The sequence below is a fragment of the Arachis ipaensis genome, chromosome B2, assembly GCF_059453495.1.
Source record: "Arachis ipaensis isolate K30076 ecotype BB chromosome B2, ASM5945349v1, whole genome shotgun sequence".
Taxonomy (NCBI): Eukaryota; Viridiplantae; Streptophyta; class Magnoliopsida; order Fabales; family Fabaceae; genus Arachis; species Arachis ipaensis.
Window position 1 is genome coordinate 7462148 of NC_142437.1, and position 7286 is coordinate 7469433.

The 7286-nt window shown below is 34.1% G+C and overlaps 1 non-coding gene across 1 annotated transcript; it reads left to right on the forward strand.

Moving 5' to 3' along the window:
* Positions 1–687: 687 nt before the first annotated feature.
* Positions 688–6215, forward strand: LOC107624745 (uncharacterized). Its single transcript, XR_015905397.1, has 3 exons — positions 688–1051; positions 1244–5181; positions 5998–6215. It is a non-coding gene; the product is annotated as an uncharacterized LOC107624745 (transcript).
* The last annotated feature ends 1071 nt before the right edge of the window (positions 6216–7286 follow it).

Below are 7286 nucleotides of genomic sequence, written 5' to 3' on the forward strand. Positions count from 1 at the left end.
GCCACCGCAGCCCCACAGCCCCCACCGCGTGGTTGTCATCGCCGAGCTTGCCTTCTTTGTGTTCGCCGGTGTCGCGTCCTCTGTCGTCGCCGTCGATCGCCTTTCTCCTCGCCGACCTCGCCTTCTCTGTGTTAACCGGTAAGCACTGATTCCTCGGCGTCTGTTTGCTGGTTTAGTGTTTAGGCCTTTAGCACTTGATTTTGATAATACTTGTTATTTGTTAATAATTAATTTGCTGATTAACTGGATTTTCTGAAGTTATTGTTTGCTGGTTTAGGAATTGTTTGCTTGGGGTTATTGATTTATCATTTATTTGTTATTTCTGATTTTCTGTTCATGATTTATCGCATAACATTAGTTTGAAAGTGATAACGTATGAACTTAAAATGCTGAAACCTGTAACTTTAACATGTTAATTAGTTTGTGCCGAGTTCAATTTTGTTTCTGGTATTATGGCTGTTCAAAACCGATCCAATCCGAACAAAACCGATCAACCGAACCAAAAAAACTGATAACTGAATAAACTGAAAACGAAAAAAACCGAAAAAATAATTTTTTGCAGTTTTTTGCGGTTCGGTTCGGTTTTCGGTTTTATTAGAGAAAACTCTAACCGAACCGAACCGGTGTTATTAAAAAACCCTAATATAAAAGTAGCCTTCCACCACAATTGCTCCAAATCTAGCCGCAGCCACCCCTCCACTACCAGGAACCCTAACTCCTCGAGCTCTCTCTCAGTCTCTCTAGCGCTGTGTCTCAGCGCCGGACCTCCTCCTTCTTCTCCGCCATCGACGTCGCCGGACAGCACCATCGTGGTGGTGCGGTCCTTTCCTCTCTGTCCCTCATCCTCGACGGCTCCACACACCACCTCTCCAGCAGCCGTCTCCTCCACGAACCAACAGCCGTCGTCGTCCTCAACGAACCGCAGCAGCACGCACCAGACGTAGTCGAAGCCGCTGCCGTTCGTCGCCCGTCTCTCGTCCGTCGTTGAAGCCGTGTTGCTGTCCAGTCTCTTCTTCTCCGTCATTGAAGCAGTGTTATCCTTCCATCTCAGGTTGTTTTTTTTGTTCTGATTCTATTTATTTTTTAATTCTGGCTTAGTCTTCTTATGGATTCAGATTTTGTTTTTTAGGTTCTGTTCTGATTCTATTTATTTTTTTTAATTCTGGCTTAGTCTTCAGGTTGTTTTTTTTGTTCTATTTCTTAGGTTTGGTTCTGAATTTTTGTTTATTCAATGTTAATGCAGGAAAGGGGAAGGTGAAAGAGGAAGAATTTGTGGAATTAGTGCACCACATGAAAATTGTGGAAATAGTTTGGTTGTATTTCTCATTCAGTTTGGTTCTATATCTTGATTAGTTTGGAATTGGGGCACTATTTTTGCAAAATTTTTGGAATTAGTTTGGTTGTGTATCTTGATTTTATTGATTCAGTTCAGGTTGATTATTGTTCCATCTGTTTCTTCTGCTGTTTTTACAACATTTGTTAGTGATTTTAATTTGTTGTGCTTCTGCTAATTTGTTAGTAATTTGAGTCCGATTGATCATTGTTCTATCTGCTAATTTAGTTTGTTGTGTTTCTGCTCATTTGTTAGTGATCTCTGAGTTAGGTTGACTATTGTTATTTGTTAGTGACTGTGAAATGGTATAATGGTTTTTATTTGAATTAATTAAATAAACCGAACAAACCAAACCGATTTTAATTGGTTTGGTTTGGTTCGAATGATTTCGGAAAGAAAATCGAACCAAACCGAACCGCAATTTTAATAAACGATCGGATCGGATGACTTTTTCCCATATAACCGAACCAAACCGCACCGCGAACACCCCTATAATATTTATGGCTGGTGCTTTAATTTTTTCTGTTCATACAAGAAAACTGTGCAGCCTTTGATTTAATTGAGAATTCTCTAGTTATTGGCAGAATGTTTTAACTTAAAAAAGAATACTCTAATGCTAACTGATTATAGCGGCTACTGTATTATTCTAAGTGAAGAAAGGTGAATAAAGATTATGGAGTTCTTAGATTTAAGGTGAGGCTCCATTTTGTATTGACCGTCACCAAAATCTACTGACAGGACAGAAGCTTGTATGCAATTAACATTGACAAGTCTTCTTGTTTTCTTCTTGTAGTTGCACTTTTTTATCCCAACATAACCAATTAAATAATGCAATAGGCTAATAATTGTTTGCTGATGTTATTGATTTTTGCTGGTTTAGTAATTGTTCATGATCATATATATTTTTTTTGTTGTATGTTACAGATGGAACAATCACAAAGTAATCCACAAGCACAAGACATTGTTGTTCAAGAATCCCAAACTGGTACTTCTAGAGGTAAATCTGATCGGCTTGGTAATATTTTACCACGAAGTATGACAAAAATAACAAGGCTCAATATTCATGTATTTTCTGCTTGAATAATTTATGACGTGAAATTATGCACATCAATAATTAGTCACGAATGAAAACCCCAAATAAATTTTTCTCCCTTCAATATCTCTGGCCCTCTCAATACTCTCTTTGGTTCAAAATTTTCTCTTCTCACATTGACCCGTGTATTCATTAAGCAACTTATAGTTCTATTGACATGATAAGTGAAATTCACTAATTTTAAATTTTCTTCAGATGTAAACACAATATAAGAATTTTATAAATAAATTATAATAAAATCTTAATATTTCATTGATACTAAAAAATTTATTTTTCTAAATACTTTTTAATTCATATAAAATATTTTTTATATTTCTAAATCATTAATTATTAATAGATACTATTTTTAATTCAGTTTAAGAATACTACTTACCTTTTTTTTTCCTACAAATGTATACTTTTTGGATTAAAAATTTATAGTGAAATTAATACATTATCTAACTCTGTATGGATTAATTATAATAACTTTAACTTTAAATCTTTTGCTTGGCTTCATTCCATACAAACACGTCCCAGCTAATTTCACTTGCTTTTTCTTATCCTTCCTTTACTTCACTCCATAGTCCATACAAACACATATCGTTTAACATCACTTCTTCTTCTTCTTCCTTTCTTTCACCTCATACAAACACTTCTTCTTCCTTTCTTTCTTCATTTAATATGGAAATCGGTAATGCATCCCCTGTCATTGTGCTTCCATTTGCTCTCCCTCGGTTGAAAATTTATCAGGGAAAAGTGTTACACTATCAGCGTCAATTCAAAGCCTGTGGTGAGTTCGTCTCCTTATTGGTGATATTTTTCTACACTTACTCTTCAAGAAGAGGAGAAGAACAAGAACAAAGACAAAGAAGAAACGGTGATATTTTACCGCTGGATTTGCGGTGATGAATTTTGTTTTATCACTTCAGAAGAGCTACCAATTTGTTGAAGAACTTATGAAGTTCTTTTTGCTAGAACTTGTGGTGGATCACTGTGGCAGGATGGTGGTTTGGTTTCTTTTGGGAACAATGTTCAGTTTGTTATCACTCTTTGCTCCTGTAAAGAAGAACATCACCAAAGAGGGTTCAAGTTTTTTGATGTTCCAATCTATATAGTTGGAAACTAGAACTTGTCTTGTATTCAGAATTTTAACTTCGCCATTGAGGTATGCTCGGAGGAGTGGTTCCAAGTTGTCTACATCATTACAAACAGTATGAAGGCGGTTCATTGCTCGAACACTGATTGGATGAACCTCATATGAACAAGAGATTCCGATTTCGGAAGGTACCTCGTCTTTCCTAAAATAATAATCCCTGATTGTCTTTCCTAATTTTCTTTTCAACTCCACCATGTCGGCCTTTATGGAGACATCATCCGGAAACAGTGACCGCCACATAACAAGGAATTCATGTATTGTTTGAAAAATTAAAAAATTTGAGAGAAATTCATTAATGTAGACATCTTATCTTGAATAGTACATACCAATTCTTTATTAACAGCCGAGTATAATTCCATAAAACACTGCATGACAAAAGGAGAGGTGCCGAAGATTCCATGATAGAAGACCTGCTCATTGGGAATGAGTATGTTGAATACGATGCTGAAGTGTTTAATACACTTCTTGATCGTACTCATCGGGGAGCAGATCTGTCGGGTCTTAACTCCGATTTCCACAACTTCAAGAACTCTCTCCGATTTCTTGCATACACTTCAATCTGGCTCATGGATGTCATGTCATCCTTTAGCTTTCCGTCGTTAGCATGACATCCATGAGCCAGATTGAGGTGTACGCAAGAAATAGGAGAGAGTTCTTGAAGTTGTGCAAATCGGAGTTAAGACCCGACAGATCTGCTACCCCGATGAGTACGATCAAGAAGTATATTAAACACTTCAGCATCGTATTCAACATACTCATTCTCAATGAGCGGGTGTTCTATGGTGGAATCTTCGGCACCTCTCCTTTCATCAAACAGTGTTTTTATGGAATTCTGCTTGGCTCTCAATAAAGAATTGGTATATACTATTCAAGATGAAATATCTGCATTGATGAATTTTTCTGAAGTTTTTTTAATTTTTCAAATAATACATGAATTCCTTGTTATGTGGCGGTCACTGTTTTCGGATGATGTCTCCATGAAAGACGACATGATGGAACTGGAAAGAAAATTAGGAGAGGCAATCAGGGATTATTATTTTAGAGAGGATGAGGTGCCTTCCGAAATCAGAATCTCTTATTCATGTGAGGTTCATCCAATCACTGCTTCGATCAATGAACCGCCTCCATACTGTTTTTAATAATGTAGGTAACTTGAAACCACTCCTCCGAGCATACCCCAATGACAAAGTTGAAATTTTGAATAAAAGGCAACATACTAATTTCCAACTAGATTGGAACATCAAAAAACTTAAGCCTCTTTGGAATCGAGCTTCAAAAAGGCTTATGAGCTCAAGGGAGTGTCCACGATGGCCAGTATCATCTACATAGCAAAGAAAGCCGTAGAAGGATTTGAATTATCTAAGGAAGAAGATTGGGCCAAGGAACAAACATTGATACTTCAAAGGTGTTTTAACCAATATGGCCGGCAGGACCAAACTGAGCTGCTTGACTATTTCCGGCAACATAATGCGGAGGCCACGGGATCTTCAATGTTGAGCATGTTAGATTGTCTCAGTTTTGACGCTTCTCGTGTTCCAGTAGAGTTCTTGGTGAAAACATTGATCCCAAATTGTGAAGAATTCATCAAGAGTTTTCGAGCTTTGCTAGATGGCAATAAAGGTAAAATTGTTCAAATGCATTTTTAGTTACATGTTCTCCATACCCATATTTCAACTTCTATTAGTGTTATTGTTCATTTTACAGCCACACTTCAATTGAACTAAAATTCTAAGATGGTATTCTATTAAACCTTTTATTTTGTGTATAACAAGGCAATCATGTGCATTGTTTTTATGCACCAGTTATTGGATGAGTATGCTTATGAAAAATGAATGAGAACACCTATCCACGTGCATAATAGATGACAGAATATTTCATCTGTTAATTCTTAACAATTCAATCTAATATATGCTCTTGTAGAAACTAAAGGAATTTAGAATAAGAGGTATACAAATTTATAATGCTCTATTTAGATTTGTTTTTTTTGTAAATAACTATCTCACATGTAATCATGTTCCTATGAGATATTATTGCTTATGTTCATCCTCCATGATTTTAGAGAAAATATTTATTAGTTGCATGATCTTTAGTTAACTAGATAAGAAAATTAATGGATGTCAATGCTCCTAAACTCAGATGCTTAAGTCTTATAAGGACTACAAAATTCGAATAAAATATGTTTACATAGTAGTAATTTTATTTCTTAGGGGGCTCAACACTTAGCTTTGACTTATTGCTCTATAAGACAGTCTAATTGCTCTAAGAATGTTATCTTAATGGATGTATGATATTGAAATATATATCACTTCAGCTAGTTAACTATTTTCCTTATTCTGATTTTTTGCTATAGATCTATTTTTGTCATACTTTTATCTAATAGGATGCAGTGAAAGATTCATTTGAATAGCACATCTTGTTTTTGTTTGATTTTTCTAGGTCCTGAGCATCCCACCCCTTGAGGCACGCAAGATTATTGGAGAAGAGGGTTGGTCTAAAATACAAGGATTGAATAGGGAAATACATTGTCTTCTTTTAGTTTAAAAACTTGATGTACTGATATACTCCAAATGTCATTGTGTTAAGCTTTTGAACTCTAAAACTGTGTGTCTATTATACTTTGATTTTATAGTCAAATTATGCAGTGGTTTATGATAGATTTTAGATTTGATTTGCTTAGCTTATTCACAGAGAGATATATCCTGTGATGCCAATACTTCCATGTTCAATTATAATTTGTTTTTGTTTTTTATTTTATCAGGGCCTTCAATTGTTTTTTATTTTATAATATAATTATCTTATCTTTTTACCTTTTCTGTATTTTTTTAATTTTTTTGCCAATTCAGTTAGAATAATATTTTGTAAAATAGTGGAGCTGTTTAGTCCGTTTTTTTCTTGAGCGCTTTTTTACTCTGTTATTTATCAAAAATTTATTTCTAAATGTATTATTATATTAAGTTATCTTATATTATTACTAAAATTATTTATTTGAATGAGTGAGCAGAATAAATTAATCATAAATTTTGAACACATAAATATGCATTTGACCTACTGGAAAGTACATATTAGTAAAAGCGGTGAGAATTAAGTTGAGGGCATCTCGATGAATCTCATTTTCAAACCTGCAGCTTCAGTGTTTCACCATAAATACTGAACAGGCCTCTTAAGTGTGAAATGCCTTGTATAGTTTTGTCCTAAAGAAGTTGTATTTGTCTAACATAATTTAATTTAATATTCTCTTAAGTTTTCATGTTTGCAAATTTTATTTCGTAAATGGTGACAGATTATTCGATTTATGGAAAAATAATAACATATATCAATTTATAAAAATAGTATAATAAATTTCAGTTTAAACAATTTAATAAATTTAGATTTTTACTTTATTGAAGGGAAAAAAAGCTATAGATACAAAAAACTAAATATTAATTTTCATGGATTGCCTAAAAAAAAAGTTATTCTAATTATGTAGAATTTTATATACTTAGGATGTAAGCTCATGCAAATAAAATTAGAAGCCTTTGTCATTCTCATATATATGAGAATACATATATATTATTTATTTCCCCTTTGTATAAATACACATTTTATATATTTATTTACTTATGGAAACAGAATTGGTCATGAGCAGATTTTAGAGGTAGCAATTAAGTTGGAAAATAATTTTCAAACACCAACAAGAGGATGAAGATGAAGCTTTTTGAAGACCACACTAATCTCTCGTTAAGTTT